The sequence below is a fragment of the Pongo pygmaeus genome, chromosome 6, assembly GCF_028885625.2.
Source record: "Pongo pygmaeus isolate AG05252 chromosome 6, NHGRI_mPonPyg2-v2.0_pri, whole genome shotgun sequence".
In the NCBI taxonomy this organism is placed as follows: Eukaryota; Metazoa; Chordata; class Mammalia; order Primates; family Hominidae; genus Pongo; species Pongo pygmaeus.
Window position 1 is genome coordinate 27,266,370 of NC_072379.2, and position 21,054 is coordinate 27,287,423.

A 21,054-nucleotide genomic window follows, 5' to 3' on the forward strand; every position below is an offset into this window, starting at 1 on the left:
ACCTCAAGTGATCTGCCCATCTTGGCCTCCCAAAGTGCTGGGATTACAGGTGTGAGCCACCACACCCGGCCTTACTGAACTTTTTGACACCTCTGTCAATATAGTTGGGGTGAGCAGAAAGCTAAAATCAGAATAGTTCTTTCACCCTCTATCCTGGAAGGTGGGAAATGGCTTAATAACTCATTGGTTTCTTTTTTCCTTTTGTTTTTTGAGACAGGGTCTTGCTCTGTCACCCAGGCTGAAGTGCAGTGGTGCGATCTTGGCTCACTGCATCCTCCGTCTCCCAGGTTCAAGCAATTCTCTGCCTGAGCCTCCCAAGTAGCTGGGATTACAGGCGCCTGCCACCGCACCTAGCTAATTTTTGTGTATTTTTAGTAGAGGCGGGGTTTCACCATCTTGGCCAGGCTGGTCTTGAACTCCTGACCTTGTGATCCACCCGCCTCGGCCTCCCAAAGTGCTGGGATTACTGGTGTGAGCCAAGGTGCCCGGCCTCATCAGTTTCCTTATGTGCTGGACTGCTCGATCTCTTTGCTTGGTAGAGACCTCTTATGTAAGTTACAGGCATGAGTTGTCTTTGACCCAGAGATGCGCCAGATGTGCCTCCAGGTACCCTCAGAACACAGATTGTGGCGACACGCCCTCCTGATGAAATCGGAGACTTCACACCTTAAGGTAGAGAGGATTCCACAGGAAGTCCTCAACAAGGTAAAGCCGGAAGTATCGGCATCCAACCAACCAAGGCGGACAATTAATGTGAATCCAGTAGAAATCAAGCTGAAGGAAGGGACCCAACCTGTTCGAAAGGAACAGTATGCCTTAAAGAAAGAGGCCCTAGAAGGCATCCAGCTGGTACATTCTGATTCTTGTGGCATGTCTTAATAAGAATTTGTCAGTCTTCATAGAACATGCCCATTCTGCCAGTAAAGAAATCTCATCCATGCAAGTACAAATTCATGCAAGATATAAGGGTGATCAGTGATACTGTAGAAGACACCCACCCCACTGGGGCCAATCAATACACTATTTTTATCTTCCTGTCCAGAGACCATGAATGGTTTAGAGTATTAGATTTGAAGGATGCTTTCTTTTGCATACCAGTGGATGCAGAAAGCCAATTATTGTTTGAGTGGACAGACCCTGAAACAGCCGCACAATTTCAGTATTGTTGGACAGTGCTTCCTCAAGGGTTTAAAAATTCCCCAACTGTATTTGGGGAAGCACTGGCTCAGGACTTAAGAGACTTACAATTGGAAAATGGGGTACTGCTACGGTATGCGGATGATTTGCTAATCTCCAGCTCCTTGAAGCAAGAATGTCAGGATAACACTGTAAAAACTCTAAACCATTTGGCAGCCTGGGGGTACAAGGTCTTAAGCAAAAGGGCACAGGGGTACAGATATGCAAACAAACCGTGGGATACTTAGGATTTCTGTTACAGAGAAACCAGAGCCCTGACGGTGGAGAGGCAAAATGCAGTTGCCTCTATCATGACACCCACAACCAGAAAGCAGCTAAGGGGCTTCCTGGGAATGGCAGGGTTCTGCAGAATCTGGATTTCCAATTATGGCTGATGGTAAAGCTGCTATATGAACTGATAAAAGGGGCCAACCACAACCCCTTTAAATGGGAGCTGAAACACCAGAATGCGTTTAAACAATTAAAGCTTAAGATGACATCTACCCCATCTCTGGGGCTGCCAAATCCTCATAAACTCTTGCAACTTTAAGTGCATGAAAGACTGGGTCTGGCACTCGGGATCCTAACACAAAAACTAAAAGAAATATTGCAACCAGTGGTTTATTTGTCTAAAGGATTGATACAGTGGCAAGGGGCTGGCCCCCTTGTCTCAAAGCAGTAGCTGCCGCCTGCTTGTTGCTCAAGGGAGCTGAGAAGCTGACTTTGGATCAGCCCATCGTGATTTATGTGCCCCATCAAGCCTGGTGTTATTTGAGCAGAAGGGTGGCTACTGGCTGACGGTTGGCAGATTAGGCTGATATCGGGCATCCTGCTCGATAATCCTGCAGTAAAAGTGCAGACCCCTGGAGCCTCAAACCCTGCCATTTTGCTGCCACCTACTGGGGATGAAACGAACTAGTACACAACTGTAGAGGTTATAATGAAGTATTTTCTGGTCTCCCAGATCTAAAGGATGCAGCCCTCCCCTATGTAGACTGGTTGCTGTTCACGGATGGAAGCAGCTTAGTCACCAACAAAGGAGAAATTCTGCCTATTCTGTAGTAACTCTCTTGGAGGTAATAGAGGCAAGAACACTCCCGACAGGGCTTCTGCGGAAAAGGCTGAGTTAGTCGCGTTTACCAGAGCCTTGCAACTGTCCCAAGGTGAGAGCACCAATATCTACACTGATTCCAAATATTCCTTCATGATAGTTCATGCACACAGAGCTATTTGGAAGGAAAGGGGACTGCTAAAAGCTGATAATACTGAAATTTAATATGCTAAGCAAGTGTTGGAGCTGTTGGAGGCAGTAAAAGCGTCAAGAAAAATAGCTGCTATGCATTGTCCAGGCCATAAGAGCAGCGATTTCAAACCAGCTAGGGGGAATACCTTCACCTACCGCACAACCAGGCATCTAGCCAGCACCAGTGCCAAGGTCCAGGGACCTTTGATTTCCCAAGTAGATTTGGCAGCTTTCAAACCCCAGTATAGTTTGAGGATGAAAAGATTGCCAAGGACAAAAGGTTTATTTAAGACAAGAAAGGCTGGAAAGTAAATAACAAGGGCCTGGTTTGGGTGCCAGCACACCTTCCTTCAACCCAATGCTAAAATATATTCATGATAGCATGCATTTTGGATGAGATGCCTCGTTAACTTTTGTGCAAAAATATATGAAGGAAAAGGCTCACTTGAGAAGTATAATACAACATTGCTACCTTTGCGCTGAAAATGAGACCAATAACTATAGCAGAGGACAACCCAGACAACAGGCGAGAGGGAAGCATCTACTAGAAAACTGGCAGATTGACTTTACTCAAATGCCACTTGCCCCTGGAAGGTACAAATACCTCTTAGTTGTAGTGGACACTCTCAGGCTGGGTGGAAGCATACCCATATCACACCGAGTGGCCAACAGAGGTAGTTAAAGTGCAGCTAAAGAACATCATACCCCGATATGGGCTCCCTGACATTATCCATAGTGACAATGGGCCTTCATTTACCTCGGAAATAACCCAACAAGTAAGCAAAACAGTAGGAATAAAATGGAAGCTGCACTCGGCATGGAAGCCTCAATCCTCTGGACAGACTGAAAGAATGCATCATACTTTAAAGACAATTCTTGCTAAGCTATGTCAGGAAGCTCAGTTAAAATGGATTCAGGTACTTGGGATTGCACTGCTCTGGGTAAGAATGGCTCCCAGAAATGGGATTAAATTAAGTTCTTATGAAATTATTTTTGGGAGGCCCTTTGTAGCCTTGTCCTGGGTTGCTAGAGTGTCACTGGATACAGAATTAGCTATTAAAACTTATGTCACTCAGGACGAACTCTTAATGATTTGCATAAGTTTGCTTATTAGAGGAATGTCACAGATTTTGTAGGAGACCGCCACCCATTTCAGCCTGGTGATCAAGTGCTGCTGAAGGAATGGAGGGAAGCTGATCCTGCCCAACAACTACAGGAAAAATGGAAAGGGCCCTATGACGTGCTGTTGACTACTGACTTGGCACTGAAGCTGACAGGCATCAAACCCTGGGTTCATCATATGTGAGTGAAGAAATTCCAGTCACCCGGGGTCTCCACAATGGAAACACCTGCAACCACTCAATGGGAAGTGGAGCCCCTAGAGGACTTAAAGTTTCTATTCAGAAAACGATACAGATTTCTTTTATGCTATGCTTCCTTTTATACCTCTTACTGTTTCGTTACACACTTGTAACCTCTGTCTACAATGGGCACAGGACTATGCAGACAGCCTCCAGCAAGATTCCTGTTGGGTCTGTGGCCCGTTACTGCTTTCTAGCACCACAGGTCTGCCTTGGTGGGTCTCACCTGTGCAAGGAAAAGATTGGGCATACCTACAAACTTTTCTAGGAAATTTGAAAACTGGTTTGGTTTGCAAATGACGGGGATAACTAAAGCAAATATGTCAGAATGGCCCATAAATGAGACTTTAAGTGACCTAGGACACAAAAAGCCATTCTCTTTAATAGAACAAGGGACAAAGTTATAGCATTAGCTACTCCTTTATTAGATTCAAAAGTGCCCATCCAAACGTCAAACCCCAAAATGTTTGATACAAGAATGGCTTTCTCCAAATTTGGGATGGGTTCATTTGGTTAACTGCTTCTACTGGACATTTAAGGCAAATAGCTTCCTTGTTCTGGGAGCAATGAAAACATTTCCTTGACCATTGGCCTAATGCAACTCAGATTATAGGATGGATTCCTTCTGAGTGGTACCAATATATTATAGTACTCCAGCAGAGGGATGTGTTCACCATAGATTGGTCTTAATGGCCTGGCCTAAATTGGTATCCTCCCAACAGGACTCAATGGCTTTGCAGCACCAATCTGTGGCCGTGGCTTCCCTTGGGCGGGTAGGGATGTTGCACTCTAGGCTTCCCATAGGCATAAGGTCGTTAGGTAAAAACCATACAAAATCTGCCTAATCTTCCACATATGATTAACAGATGGACCAGGTCAGTCTTTCACTGGTACAACCATCAATCTGCAATATTCATGCTCTTAATAGGATTAGAAAATGTTATATGGCACATAGAGGCATTAGCCAACTTTACTCAGTGGGCTCTAAGTGACAGCTTCCAAAGCATCTCTCTTATAAATACTGAAATGTATCATATGTGAAAGTCTATTTTGCAATATCGAATGGGCTTAGACATTCTTACTGCAGCCCAAGGGGGAACTCATGCCCTCATCAAAACTGAATGCTGTGTGTATATTCCGAATAATTCTGGGAACGCCTTTCTAGCACTAAAAGGTATACGTTAGCAAATTATAGCCATTTCCAGCCCGCAGTTATCACGAAATGATTGGCTCGCATCATGGTTCAGCACAGAACCTTCTTGCTGGCAGGAAGTCCTGGTGTTCTTTGCTATTTTCCTAGGCTTAAGTATATCTCTGTGCTGTGTAATGTATTGCTGCTATGTGCTGTGTGCTGTTTCACAACGTTCCCAAAACTCATGCCATTATGTTTCAGCAGGTGCTGCTGCTAAAAGCCTGAGGCCAATAGTATTTCCAAGAGCAAATGAGCCTCTGCCACTCCAATCCCATGTTCACTGCCCCCTAACAGTGACCCCCCCCTCAGCAGGAAGTAGCCAGAATGATCACGACGTCCCACATCCCTGTAGTCCCTCCAGCTTGGGCATGATAGAAATCATGCGCAAATTGACAGTGGGGATGGTGGCAGGCCAATTCTTCCTAACAGTCACATAGACAGGCCTCCATAGCACTCCAGTTATACATTCAAACTACCACAGCATCTGCCTTAACATAAAGGTAGCAGTTAAACCTAGGGAAATTGATGCCCCAACAGCAAAGCCAGAAATGAAACACATGTTTGGTAAGAATCTTGCCCAGGATTCTCCTGAAACTTGAGGCAAGTGAAGATAATAAAGAAAGCAAGCCCTACATTCCTTGTACCAAGACCCATCTTGGGTCAGATAAATTTACTGGGGGTCTGAAGCAACTCTCCAGACCCAAACCATAGGTAAGATAGGATGGAAGTAATCACACTGGTACCGGGGCCCTCACAAATTAAGTAGATTTAGGGGACATTTCTGGGCTCTGATCTTTTAGTTAAAACAAAATTAATCACCCATAAACTTAAGCGAGTATAATATTACACGTAGGCGTATAGTTTGAAATATATATAAGCACTGGAAGAACTTTAGAATCTTGAGTTGGTCTGGTAAATTATCTCTGACTTTCTCCCTGTACCCAGTTACAGAAATAAACTCTCTTCTTTTCCAGTTTGCTGCATCTTGTTATTGGGTTGCAAGAACATGCAGCTGGACACAGTTCTATCTGGGAACATTAGCCACAGTTACATATGGTTTTGCAAAGGGAAATAGCAAAAATAGTTTATAAGTTGTTTTCCAAGCATTACATTAAAATAACATAAGCAGCCAGGCATGGTGGCTCATGCCTGTAATCCCAGCACTTTGGGAGGCCGAGGCGGCCGGATCACCTGAGGTCAGGAGTTCGAGACCAGCCTGGCCAACATGGTGAAACCCCATCTCTACTGAAAATACAAAAATTACCTGGGCGTGTTGGCAGGCACCTGTAATCCCAGCTACTCGGGAGGCTGAGGCAGGAGCATCGCTTGAACCTGGGAGGCAGAGGTTGCAGTCAGCCGAGATCACGCCATTGCATTCCAACCTGGGGGACAAGAGTGAGACTTAGTCTCAAATAAAAACTTACAAAAAATAAAATAACATAAGCTACTGGCTAAGCGCAATGGCTCACGCCTGTAATTCCAGCACTTTGGGAGGCCTAGATGGGTGGATCACTTGAGGTCAGGAGTTTAGGACCAGCCTGAGCAACATGGTGAAACCCTGTATCTACTAAAAAATACAAAAATTAGCTGAGCAAGGCGGCGGGCGCCTGTAATCCCATCTACTCAGGAGACTGAGGCCAGAGAATCTCTTGAACCCAGGAGGTAGAGGTTGTAGTGAGCTGAGATTGCACTACTGCACTCCAGCCTGGGTGACAGAGTGAGACTCCGTCTCAAAAAACTAAAAATAAATAAATAAATAAAATAACATAAACTATTGATTGGCCATGCATTGCACTTTTTGTCACCAATTTCAGGAACACGAAGATGAGTGAGATACTAGTTGGGAAGAAAATATCTAAACAATTGCTTCCAGGTATGGGTGGGGTAAGATGACTTAAATTTCATATTCATGTCTCTCTGAGTGTGATTGATTTTGCATATGTCACATAGACAGCTCTGAGCTATTTCTTTTGTCTCACAACACAGAATAAATCAATTCTGAGGACAGACCCCTCTTTTCGCCCAGCTGCCACCATGTTATTTTCACCCACTCACGCACATGTGCTCTAGCTCTAGGTAAAGACAGGGCCCTGCTTCTCCCAGGACAAAAGTACAAACTCAGGAATTGCACCCACAGTGCTTTTGCTCTGTGGGAACCTAGAGGTTTCCACCAAAAACCCAAACATATGCCTAGAGAACTCCTGGCATATCCTTGCCCCAACACCCTGAATCAGTGGCAGTAATGTGGTCCCTTTATGCACCTAGGCTTCTGGACCACTTGATTATACTCTCATCCTCATGGAAACAGAAATAAGTCAGAGCATAACCCTACCTAGGCCAGTATTTGTAGCACAAACCAGTCCTTCCAGCAACTCTTCATTGTCCCTCACACGTCTGTCCTATATAGCATTTTTTTCTCTTCTGACATTTTATTTTCCACAAACTTTATTTCAAGTGCATACAGTGTGGCCGAGGCTACCCCTCAGGCGCCTGAGTCCAGACTTACTGGAATTCAAATACCCATGAGTTTAAGACCAACTTCCCTGGACTTGGCTGTTGAAAGCATAAATACAAATTAGAAATATAAGACTTAATTTTCCAACTTGAAAGTAAGAGTAGAAAATTTGCTCTCCTTCCTTAAAGCATTTAATTTAGAAAACTTTTATATTTAATTTTTTCTCTGCCTCTTTGACATATGTGTTAATATTTTTAATGGCTGAACAGTCCTTTTGTTATTTTTTTCTAGGAAAAGTCTTTCTCTAGGACCTGGAAATGATTGCTTGGAAATGTAAACAGCAAAAAAGTTAGAGCCCTATCACACAGCTTGCTCCAAGTTTCAAAATTACCTTCTGTCCCTCTTGGACTTGGGACCATTATTTTTCCTTCAGATATGCCGTTCAGCAACCACAGATGGCCTCCCCAATTACCAGGTGAATTTAGGATAAACTGTATATGACACATGGTGCTGTGAAGTATCCTACTTGAGGACTAATTATGTCTTTCAGTCTGTTATAAGATTACCTGTAATTTAAATCAGATTCTGGTCTAACTGTGTAATTATAATTTGCTTTCTATTCTACTGTGGAGAGTGTTTGGGGGAGTTGGAGACAATTAAGTTTTCAATTACATTTTATGAATACTGTCCAGAATTGCCAGACACACTATAAACATATGAGGTGCCCACCAGGCCTCACACTAGAGGGGTCCTTTCCTCTCAGTAACTCACAGTTATGCAGCAACATGCATGCTGCCCCCAAAATCTGCAGGTAGAGTGGTGTCTCTGCCTATTTGGGGTCCACAGTCATGTTAGAGCAGTTAGAGCAGGTTTCCACATAAATAACTTCAGAGGACAGCAGTCAGCCAGTCTACCTCTTTTTATGCCCTTGGCATTCTTTATACCTGAAACTGGTTCAGAGACCATGGGACCTCGAAACCCATCCAGGCTCACACATGTGCAATAAGTAGCTTTGAGAATCTTAACTCCCCTCATTTTCCTTCTGCCATAATGCTTAGGGAGGCACAGAGTTCACCGCTACATCCTCACCCTGCTAAGACCCAAATTGGCATCTTCAAATTCTGTATATAGGTCCTAAAAATGTAAGTTTCATCTGAGAAATGCAAGTAACTTTAATTATCAGGCCCATAGAGACATTAAAAGGAGATTATAATCATGTCCTGCTCCCCTCTTTGAGCTATGTGTATATATATATATATATATATATATGTATTTTTTTTTTTTTTTTTTTTGAGATGGAGTCACACTCTGTTGCCCAGGCTGGAGTGCAGTGGTGTGATCTTGGCTCACTGCAATCTCCGCCTCCTGGGTTCAAGTGATTTTCCTGTCTCAGCCTCCTGAGTAGTTGGGATTACAGGTGCGTGCCACCATGCCTGGCTAATTTTTGTATTTTTAGTAGAGACGGGCTTTCACCATGTTGGCCAGGCTGGTCTCAAACTGCTGACCTCAGGTGATCTGCCCGCCTGAGTCTCCCAAAGTTCTGGGATTACAGGCGTGAGCCACCGCACCCGACCTATGTATTCATATTTTGAAACTGCTTGCTTTTGCTACAAAATGACTATACATTAACTAATAATACCACACCTGAAATCATAGCCTACACCCTATATAGCCAATCACTAATCAATATTATTTCTGTAAATCAATAAGATGTCCTGACAAATAGCTTTGTGACAACCCATGTCCCATCCTCAATTTTTGCGTTTAAAAATCCACTTGTAACTGCTGCTAGTCAAAGTGCATATTCAGGGAAACGAGAATCTATGCTCCCAGGTTGCAATCCTCAAACTTGGCCCAAATAAACTCTCTACTTGTATTACTTTTGCCTCATCTTCTTCCTTACAGGTCTTTAGAATGTGTTACAGGAGTCTCCATGAGGGAATCTCTCCTCTGCTTTTACTCCACTTGCTGTAACCCCCCAAAATGCAGACAGGTGGATCCCATCTAAAATCTGCACACCTGGAATTTACAAGACAGGGTCAGATTTTGGATTGAGGATGTACAGAAAACCCATGGGGCACATTTGTTTCATCATGAGAAAGCAACGTAGAAATCTTAGTGCTCTTCTTTCAGGGTGAGGTCCTTCAAGTTTTCCAGATAATGTTTAGTGACTTGCTACAGTTGTGTGATATGTTCCTGGTGTAAACAGAATCTGGTAGCAGAATCTGTAAGTTAAACAAGCACCTTAGCAGAAGGATGTTAGGGCCACACAATATCCAGAGCTATGACCACAATTAACCCACCTGTAAACTGTGTTACTGTAGTAGAGTATTCTTGTTCTTTTTCTTACCCAAGAGTGAGTTGATCACAAACAAGTGATATCACACCTGGATCCAGGGTCTGCAGCTCCACCAGGGCAGGTTTATTCTGTATTCCGATCATGCAGAGTTAGCTTGAGTCTCTCCTGCCTGGATAACCAGGGTGGCTTCAGCCCAGGCTCACTGGGGACCCTCTCACCAGCACCTGGGAGTCTTTGAGACATTTGGGGATGTGCTGTGCGGATTGGCACAGCTGTGTCAGGCTGACAGCAGTGTCTAATTCTGTTCCCATTTCAGAGGAAGGGGAATGAGTCATCCAGGATTTTTTCCCCCCCTCACAGAAGGAATCTCCTTGGTTGGTACCTAGATGGGTGTTTCTCCAGTTTTCTGGGTAATGAATGAGGAGCTCTGAAGACAGATCGATAAATCAATTGCTTCCATTAAAAATGAGCATTAGAAAAAACAGATAAAGCAGTCACTATCTCTATAATCCTGGCAGTTTCAGCCTAGCGCACATGGATAAATGGTTGAATTCAGTATTATGGGGTCAGTACAAAGAAGGGAGGTGTACAGGAACTTGGGCTTCCTTTGGGGCCAATTCCCTTACGTTGTTCGGAGTTGTTATGTCACCAGCTGAAGGGCTATTGATGCACAGAACGGTTGTTATTGTTATCATTATTTCTATTGCTTTTACCTCGCTAAGAATCCATGTTTAGCTTATAATTGTGCTAGAAAACCATAGGGGTTTTTGGTTAAATTAACATGTATATATGTTATTATATGTTATAAAATAGACAGAAAATTGGCCAAAATAGATGACAATTCTACAAACTTCAAGTCAAGTTTCCCTTGGACAGACTTAGAAAAGACAGACCTGGAAATACCCCAGCAGCATAGAAATGAGAATCCTGTGGCCCCCTTGGTACTCTAGGCCTGCTTAACTCCATCCTCTTCTGAGGCCTCATCCAGGTCTTGCCCCACCCTGCAATCTCCCCTTACAGACTGATTAAAGGAGATCAGAGTTTTGGGTGGTGGCTTCTGCTGCCTCCCTAGAGCTGCTGCTCACAATTTCCTAAAAGCTAAAAGCAGATAAATGAAAGAGGAGAACTCTCTCTCTCTTTTTTTTTTTTTAATTAAAACAAGTATTTCTAGAGACATATGCCACCTAGCAACCCGTTCTCTATTCCTGGAGATCCAGTAGTTGCCCTGCAAGTCACAAGAAAGTAAATATAAATATAACAATTCCTCTGAATTAAGCTTAACTCTTCTTTTCTGTATCCCTCCTACTTTTCTAGATAAAATTTTATTACATACATTTTCTTTTTAAAAACAATATTAGGGCCAGGTGTGGTGGCTCACGCCTGTAATCCCAGCACTTTGGGAGGCTGAGGTGGGTGGATCACGTGAGGTCAGGAGTTCAAGACCAGTCTGGCCAACATGGTGAAACCCCGTCTCTACTAAAAATACAAAAATCTGCTGGGTGTGGTGGCATGCGCCTGTAATCCCAGCTACCCAGGAGGCTGAGGCAGGAGAATCGCCTGAACCGAGGAGGTGGAGATTGCAGTGAGCCAAGATTGTGCCACTGCACTCCAGCCTGGGTGACAGAGAGAGACTCTGTCTCAAAAAAATAAATAAAATAAAATAAAATAAATGTTAGGAAAACAGAAGAAGAAATAGAAATGCTGAGCTTTTTATCTAAATTCTGAGAATCATGGGACACTTAATACCCATCTCCCATGGTGTTATGAGGATTCACTCACATAATGTGAAGTTCCCAGCACTGTGCTCTGTAGCATACTGTTGAGCACACAGCACATTCTCAGTAAATACTGCACTGATGCATGTACATATGCTCTTTTCCAAATGCGGACTCACTCAGACGTTGCTGCCTTCTCCAGCTTCTTTAAACTTTAAAGGTCAGCAGAGAATGCCATGTTTCAGGATGGTAATTGGTGGTTTTCACTTTGGACCGTAAGCATTCATGTTGTGGTAAGAGTGTTGGGTTGAGTGACTCAGTGCTGTGCCTGCTTTCTCCACCTGAGTGCTACTGATGATGGGTCTGGGGGAGCAGCATGAGCATTAACAGGGGACTTAATAAAAATAGGAAGAATAGGAAGACAAATATTTCTTATTTGTCTCACGTGTATGAGGAATCTAAAAGGTTGAACTCCTAGACGTAGGGAGTACAAAGGTGGATACTAGAGCCAAGAGGTAGGGAAAATGGAAGATGTTATTTAAAGGGTACAAACTTTTAGTTATAACATAAATAAGGTTTGTGAATCTAATGTATAGCATCATGATTATAGTAGATAATAATGTTTTTGTATACTTGGCTATAATAAAGGAAACTATGTAAGATGATACATGTATTCATTCACTTCATTGAATTAATTATTTCACAAATGGCAGGGCACAGTGGCTCACGCCTGTAATCCCAGCACTTTAGGAGGCTGAGGCAGGCAGATCACCTGAGGTCAGGAGTTCGAGACCAGTCTGGCCAACGTGGTGAAACCCCATCTCTACGAAACCTACAAAAATCAGCCAGGTGTGTTGGTGGGCGCCTGTAATCCCAGCTACTCGGGAGGCTTAGGAAGGGAGAATTGCTTGAACCCAGGAGGCGGAGGTTGCAGTGAGCTGAGATGTGCCATTGCACTGCAGCCTGGGTGACAGAGCAAGATTTCGTCTCAAAAAAAAAAAAAAAAAAACAGAAGATACAAAAAATTAGCATACCTTGTAATCTCAGCTACTGGGAAGGCTGAGGCAGAAGTATCAGTTGAACCCAGGAGGCAGAGGTTGCAGTGAGCCGAGATTGCACCATTGCGCTCTAGTTTGGGCACCAAGAGTGAAACTCTGTCTCAAAAAAAAATTATTTCACAGTTTATATACATATTAAATGCTCATTTAATATGGGCACAGGATGGGCATGGTGGCTTATGCCTATAATCCCAGCACTTTGGGGGGCCAAGGTAGCCACATCACTTGAGATCAGGAGTTTGAGACCAGTGTGGGCAACATGACAAAATTCCATCTCTACAAAACTAAAAAAAAAATAAGCCAGGCGTGGTGGCTTGCACCTGTACTCCCAGCTGTTTGAGAAGCTAAGGTGGGAGGATCAATTGAGCTTAGGGTATTAAGGTTGCAGTGAGGCATAATCATGTCAGTGTATTCCAGCCTGGGTAACAGAGCCAGACTCAGTCTCAAAAAAATCATTATATTGTATACAATAGTTATCCATTTTTTATTTGTGAAAAAATCTAAGTTGGCCGGGCGCAGTGGCTCACGCCTGTAATCCCAGCACTTTGGGAGGCCGAGGCAGTCAGCAGTTCGAGACCAGCCTGGCCAACATGGTGAAACCCCGTATCTACTAAAAAATACAAAAATTAGCTGAGCGAGGCGGCGGGTGCCTGTAGTCCCAGCTACTCAGAAGGCTGAGGCAGGAGAACCGCTTGAACCCGAGAGGCAGAGGTTGCAGTAAGCTGAGATTGTGCCACTGCACTCCAGCCTGGATGACAGAGCAAGACTCTGTCTAAAAGAAAAAAAAAGAAAAGAAAAAAAAAAACAGAAAGAAAGAAAATAGAGAGTAAAAAGAACTGGCTCTGACGTATATGAGTGACTGAAGTTGTCCAGTAAAATAATTTTTAACACAGAAATACTCTCTAATTTATTCTCTAATTCTGAAGAAGAATGGCAAAAAATCCATTAAACCAGAGTAGTGAGTATGCTTTTGTGGATGAGACAGCATAAAATTTAGCGCATTAACCCATGCATATATTTTTTTACTGATATATTTACATTATACAGGCTAAGTTGTGATTTTTTTTTTTAAATGTTTTGAGACAGAGTCTCGCTTTGTCACCCAGGCTGGAGTGCAGTGGTGAGATCTCGTCTTACTGCAACCTCTGCCTCCTGGGTTCGAGCAATTCTCCTGCCTCAGCCTCCTGAGTAGCTGGGACTACAGGCGCCCAACACCACGCCTGGCTCATTTTTGTATTTTTAGTAGAGACAGGGTTTCACCATGTTGGCCAGGATGGTCCGGATTTCCTGACCTTGTGATCCACCCGCCTCGGCCTCCCAAAGTGTTGGCATTACAGGCGTGAGCCACCAAGCCTGACTGAATATTTCTTATATGAAGAAGTTATGGTCAGTTAGAAGATATGCCTCAAATTTTAATGTGTAAAACAATGAACTGGAGATCTTGTTAAAATGCAGGTTTTGATTCAGAGGATCTGGGCTCAAGCCTGAGTTTCTGAATTTCGAATAAGCTACCCAGTGATGCCAATGCTTTTGGCCCAAGGAGAATATTCTGTCAAATATTAAGTACATGGCAGAGCCTGGGTTTATCCCAGTACACAAAGGTGAGAACTTCCATTTTCTAAAGCAAGCTATAAGCAAGGAGAATTTGAAAAGAATTGGGAGACTCCAGATTACATGTGATGATTTATGAACAACAGTTGGTAAATCTCCTAAAGTTACTTATTAATAATTAGAAAAATCATTACCTCTACAGTTAAAAAATCTGTCAGCACCTTATCCAACAGAATAAAATTAACATGAACTGTAATAGAAAGAATTGGTATAAGTGCTAATGCACACAGAGGGCACAATATCACTGCTGTAATTTTTTTTTTTTTTTTTGAGACAAAGCCTCACTCTGTCACCAGGCCGGAGTGCAGTGGCACAATCTTGGCTCACTGCAGCCTCCACCTTCCAGGTTCAAGTGATTCTCCTGCCTCAGCCTCCCGAGTAGCTGGGACTACAGGTGTGCACCACCACGCCCAGCTAATTTATATATTTTCAGTAGAGACGGGGTTTCACCATGTTGGCCAGGATGGTTTTGATCTCTTGACCTCGTGATCCACCCACCTCGATCTCCCAAAGTGCTGGGATAACAGGCGTGAGCCACCGCACCCAGAGCTGTGATATTATTGAACACAAAGAAGTAAATTACAATCTGAATCTAATTATAGAGTTACATTAGTTTTATTCAAAGATTAAGCTACAGAAATCTCCCAGGTTCTGTAATCTTTAGTAAATGTAGTTAAATATTTTTTCTTTAGCATCGTAAAAAGTAAGTGTCTTCTAAGTATTCTTTTGTTCAAAACTTTCTGAGTAATTCTGGGGAATTAATGCCATCCTCTTTCTGCATTTCCTTAATTCTGTTACGCATGGAGCAGATGGAGTATCCAGATGGGACCTAAACAGCATGTGTTCCCCTTCTTCACCAATATCTGAGGGCATGACCCTGTCCCCAACAGAAATCTTGGGTGTTCGTGCCTGCTCTTGTTGATCTGTCACAAAGAGAACATTCTTTTGAGACAGGGTGTCACTCTGTCATGTAGGCTAGGTACATTGGCTACCTGCAGCCTCAGCATCCTGGGCCTAAGTGATTCTCCCAACTCAGTCTCCTAAGTAGCTGGGACCGCAAATGTGTGACATCATGTCAGCTAATTTGTTTTATTTTTGTAGAGGCAGGGTTTCCCTATATTGCACAGGCTGGTCTCAAACTCCTTGACTCAAGAGATTCTCCCACCTCAGCTTCTCAAAGTGCTGGGGTTACAGGTGTGAGCCAGCATGCCTAGCCAAATGGAACACTTTTAATATTGCATGCAATACATTCATAGTGAGGTTTGGTCACGGTGTGTATAAAGCCTGAATGGAGAGAGTAGAGGGAAAGTTCTGGTATATAGAGGAGAGAAATTTTGCAGAGCTCTTTGACCACCACAGGAAGAAAAGGGGAAAATGTAGTTGAAAAAAAACACATAGGCAGGAATATCACAAGTAGAGAAGTAAAGGTTTTTGAAGTTCTAAACATGTAACATTCCAGGAGGAAAAGTGGACACAGCCCCTGAACTGGGACACATTTACCCAAAACCCAGCCATTTTATTCTCTTTTTTACTACTTCTCTGAGATTCCTTGTCGGGTGAGATCCTCTGGAAAAAATAAAACTTGCTTTTTTTTGAGACTGAGTCTCACTCTGTCATCCAGGCGCCCAGTGGCTCACTGGAGGTTGCTCACTGCAACTTCCGCCTCTTGGGTTCAAGTGATTCTCCTGCCTCAGCCTCCCGAGTAGCTGGGGTTACGGGCACGCACCACCATGCCCGGCTAATTTTTGTATTTTCAGTAGAGGCTGGGTTTCACTATGTTGGTCAGGCTGGTCTCAAACTCCTGACCTTGTGATCCGCCCGCCTCGGCCTCCCAAAGTGTTGGGATTACAAGAGTGAGCCACCACACCCGGCCAAAACTTGCATCTTGAGAATATTCCTGTAAAGGCATCAACACAACCCCTTCACCTGCTACCACTGCACCCACAGGCAGAAGGATGTAGAAGTGCATAAAAAGTCACACTTCCCTGTCTTTTATCCCAGAAGAGAGTCAGGAACAGTGAGCTTCTACATAAAGATCAACATTTGTTTCTCCTTTCCCTCCTGCAAGTGCCTGTCTCTGCCAAAGATTTCAGTAATTTCTGCTGCAGCAATGGGAATAATGGCTGCACTGGCCTGCTTCTATCAAACCTAAGCAGAGCACGGTCTGCAACCTCCCTTTGAAACAAGGGCTGATGGGAGGCCGAGGTTGCAGTGAGCCGAGATTGTGCCACTGCACTCTAGCCTGGGTGATGAGAGCAAAACTCCATCTCAAAAAAAAAAAAAAAAAAAAATAGAAATAAGGACTGAATTCAGTTCTCATGAATGTCTCTAGGAGCCCTCAGGCATGATCCTGACCTCACATTAGAACCACAAGGGCACTTAATTAAAACAACATAGATGCTCCCATCCAGATCAACAGACATAATCTGTGAGGAGGCATGGGTGATGGGATTTTTTTAAAACTGGCTGTGTAATCCTAATTAGAAGTGTGGGCTAAGAGCCACTTAGCTAAGCATTGCCTCTCAAGCTTCAATGTGCATGTAAATCGTTTGTTATTCTGGGGCCTACTCTAAGTAATGAGTAGGTGAGTCCATAAGTTAGCTTTTTTAGTATCTTCCTATTTCGATTAGCATATTTTTCTTCAGGTTTATCCATGTTGTCAGACTGACTAAACAATTCTTCATTGAGTATATATACAACATGTTTTCTTGATCCATTCAGCATTCAACAACATTTAGATGGTTTTTATATCTTGGCAATTTTGAATAATGCTGCAAGTAACATGGGGATCCAAATACTCAAGATACTAATTTTATTTCTATATATTATATATATACACAGAAGTGGGACTGATGTATTGTATGTTAGTTCTGTGGGGTTTTTTTCTAAATAATCTCCACACTGATTTTTATGATGACTACCAATTTAGAACTCATTAACAGAGTACAGAATTTTTTTCACACCCTTTTCAAAACGTTATATATTTTTCTTTTTTTTTGTATAAACTCTGGGAGCACAAGTGTAATTTTATTACATGAATAGAGTGCAGTGGTGAAATTAGCGCTTTTAGGATATTCATTACCTGAGTAACATACATGTCTCTTTTTTTATGTTAGCCATCTTAACAAGTGTGAAGTGATAGCTCATCATGATTTTAATTTGCATTTGTCTGATGATTGGTCATGTTGAACAGCTTTTCATATATCAGTTGGCCATTTGTATGTCTTTACTAAAAAAAATTATTCCTTTACCTATTTTTATTTTTTTATTTTTTGAGACAGAGTCTCACTCTGTTGCCCAGGCTGGAGTGCAGTGGCATGATCTTGGCTCACTGCAACCTCTGTCCCCCGGGTTCAAGTGATTCTCTTGCCTCAGACTCCCGAGTAGCTGAGATTACAGGCATGCACCACCACATCCGGATAATTTTCGTATTTTTAGTAGAGACAGGGTTTTGCCATATTGGCCAGGCTGGTCGCGAACTCCTGACCTCAAGTGATCTGCCCACCTCAGCCTCCCAAAGTGCTGGGATTACAGGCATGAGCAATGGCGTGATCTCAGCTCAACTGCAACCGCTGCCTCCCGGGTTCAAGTGATTCTCCTGCCTCAGCCTCCTGAGTAGCTGGGGTTACAGGCACATGCCACCACGCCTGGCTAATTTTTGTATTTTTAGTAGAGGTGGGGTTTCACCATATTGGTCAGGCTGGTCTCAAACTCCTGACCTCGTGATCTGCCTGCTCTGGCCTCCCAAAGTGCTGGGATTACATGCGTGAGCCACCATGCCCGGCCTCCTTTACCTATTTTTAAATCGGGTTATTATTATTATATTTTTTATTGTTGTTTTCACCTTTGATTTGCATGAGTTATGTATATATTTTGGATATTAACCACTTAACAGATATATAGTTTGCAATTATTATCTCCCATTTTGTGATTTTTCTTGTTGTATTCTGTTTAGAAGCTTTTAAGTTTGATGTAGTCCAAGTTGTTTATATTTGCTCTTGTTTTTGTACTTTTGGTACCTTTTCCCAAAAAATTACCATCAGGACCAATATAGAGGAGGTTTACCATATGTTTTCTTTTTGAATTTTAAAGGATTCATGTGTTTTATTTAAGTCTTTATTTTATGTTGAGTTAATTTTTGGGTATAATTTAAGAAAAATGGTCTAATGTCATGCTTTTGCTTGCAGATATCCATTTATTTAGCACCAAATATTGAAGAGACTATACTTTCTGCATTGTGCATTCTTAGTACCCTTATTGAAGATTAACTGACCTAATATAAATAGGTTTTTTTCTGGGCCCTCTACCGTGTTCCATAGGTTCTTTTGTCCACTTTTATGGCATCACGTTTTTATTACTGTAGTCTTGAAATATAGTTTGAAATCAAAACTATAATGCCCTCAACTGTTTTCTTCTTTCTCAAGATTGCTTTAGCTATTCAAAGTCTGTTAGAGTTTCATATAAATTTTAAGCTTGTATTTTCTATCACTGTGAAATAGGTCACTAGAATTTTGATAGGAAATTCATTGAATTGGATAACATGAAAACTTTAACAGTATTTATTCTTCCAATCTATAAATGTGGGATACTTTTAAATTTGTGTGTTCTTCAGTTTTTATTAATATCTTTTATTTTTCATCATAAAGGTCTTTTACCTGGTTTAATTTCTAAGAAATTTATTATTTTGATGCTTTTTAAATTTATTTTATTTTTTTTTTGGAGATGGAGTCTCACTCTGTCACCCAGGCTAGAGTGCAGTGGTGTGATCTCGGCTCACTGCAACCTCCGCCTCCCAGGTTCAGGCAATTCTTCTGCCTCAGCCTCCCTAGTAGCTGGGACTACAGGTGCATGCTACCATGCCTGGCTAATTTTTTTGTGTTTTAGTAGGGATGGGGTTTCACCATGTTGCCCAGGCTGGTCTCGAACTCCTGAGCTCAGGCAATCCGCCCACTTCGACATCCCAAAGTGCTAGGATTACAGGCATGAGCCACTGCACCCAGCCTCGATACTATTTTAAATGAGATTATTTTTTTCTTTTTTATTGGATAGTTTGTTGTTAGTGTATGAAAACACAATTGATATTTGTATGGCAATTTTATATTCTGCTAATTTACTGCATGCATTTATTATGTTAAACAGCTTTTTGGTGTACTATTTATTGTGTTTTCTTTTTTTTTTTGAGATGGAGTTTCGCTCTTGTTGCCCAGGCTGGAGTGCCATGGCATGATCTTGGCTCCCGGCAACCTCTGCCTTCGGGGTTCAAGCGATTCTCCTACCTCAGCCTCCCAAGTAGCTGGGATTACAGGCATGCACCACTCTGACCAGCTAATTTTGTATTTTTAGTAGAGACGGGTCTTCTCCATATTGGTCAGGCTGGTATCGAACTCCCAACCCCAGGTAATCCACCCGCCTCAGCCTCCCAAAGTGCTGGGATTACAGGTGTGAGCCACTGCGCCAGCTATTTATTGTTTTCTATATATAAGAGTATGTCATCTACAAACAGTGTCATTTTTCTTTTTTCTTTTTATGTCAGATGGCTTTTTTCATTTTCTTGCCAAATTGTTATACTTAGGATTTTCAGTAATATGTTAAAATAGAAGTATTCGAATTAGACCTAATGTAGTCTTCTTGTAAATCCTTTCTTATTTTGAGCAGACTTTGCTTTCAGAACTTTGTTTTGTAGGGCAGATACCAGGGCAGGGTTCTGCAGTTGGGTTCACATAAGGTAGGCCTGTTACAAGATGTGTAGATGAGTATGGCTCCTTCTGAGTACCTGGGAGGATTTCCTCAGGTCTCTGTGTAGGTTCCCAGGTAGGCAGGACTGTCCATGAACTGTGGCTAAGATGGCTAAAACTGAGTCACAGACCTGCTTCAGAGGTCACAGTAAAGACTAAAGGCCAAGTTCTGTAGGCCTGCCTCCATGACCATGACTGAGTGTCCTGAGGTCTCTGGGAAGGACTGCTTCTAGACCGTGGCTAGAAGGCATCAGAGATGATTACAGAGTCACTTCAGAATATTCAATGTGACTGAGTTGAGTGAGTCATTTTCTGGTCTGTAACCAAGATCAGGAGCCCTCAAGTTTGCCACCTGAATGAGGGCCTGCCTTCCCAATACAGCCCTCCTCAGTCTTGGGCTTTTGCAGGGCATCACAATACTCTCCCTGGATCCCAAAACTCTCATAAAGGCACTTTTGTCCATGGATGGCAGCAAAATTATTGTTGCTCTGGCAGGATAAATAAGAGTGACCCCCCTATTTCCACATTCCTGCTGATGTCACTCTCCCAATATGGTTTCACTTTCTATTTTTCTCTCTTTCAAATTTGTCTGTAATTTTAGATTCAAAGGTTCAGAACAATATACTGTAATTTACATGTTATGCAAGAAGTTAATTAGATACTAGGCACTCATTTATTAAAATGTTCATTTGTAAGTTTTATAGTAGCCAAAAATACATCAAGATTTTCATTTTCTCAACCTATATCGAAATTATTATATAATTTATTCCAAAATTTTTATTTTATATATCAGTGACTGATGTTTTCAACATACACATTTTTACTTTATTTAGAAGTCTAAGGCTTTTTTTTTTTTTTGCTTCTAAAGACTGGATTGCAGACTTTTAATTTTGTGTAAAAATAGCATTAGTATATTAATAGTAAGAAATTATCTTTACTGTCTTTAAATGCTTGTTAAAATTTTCTTATTAGAGCATTTTCTTATTGACTGTAGTGCATTTTCTGTAAAATTTTCCTGCCAAAGCAGGATTTAGACTATGATATAGCTGTTAAGTGCTGTTGTCACTTCCTGTGCTCAAAATAAAGTTGTTTCTTGACCGGGCATGGTGGCTCATGCCTGTATTCCCAGCACTTTGGGAGGCCCAGGCGGGTGGATCACCTGAGGTCAGGAGTTCAAGACCAGCCTGGCCAACTTGGTGAAACCCCATC

At 42.4% G+C, this 21,054-nt stretch overlaps 1 long non-coding RNA gene across 3 annotated transcripts in view; it reads left to right on the top strand.

Annotated features, from left to right (window-relative positions):
* LOC129040660 (uncharacterized) overlaps positions 1–21,054 on the top strand; it is a 107,578-nt gene that overhangs the window by 39,627 nt on the left and 46,897 nt on the right. For 2 of the 3 annotated variants that reach the window (XR_010127101.1, XR_010127100.1), the window contains exons 3-5: positions 2,141–2,339; positions 3,547–3,721; positions 7,719–7,902. This is a non-coding gene — a long non-coding RNA (uncharacterized LOC129040660). Of the gene's footprint in view, positions 1–2,140; positions 2,340–3,546; positions 3,722–7,718; positions 12,097–21,054 lie in introns of those variants that run through there. The other variant, XR_008503699.2, reaches the window with a different exon arrangement.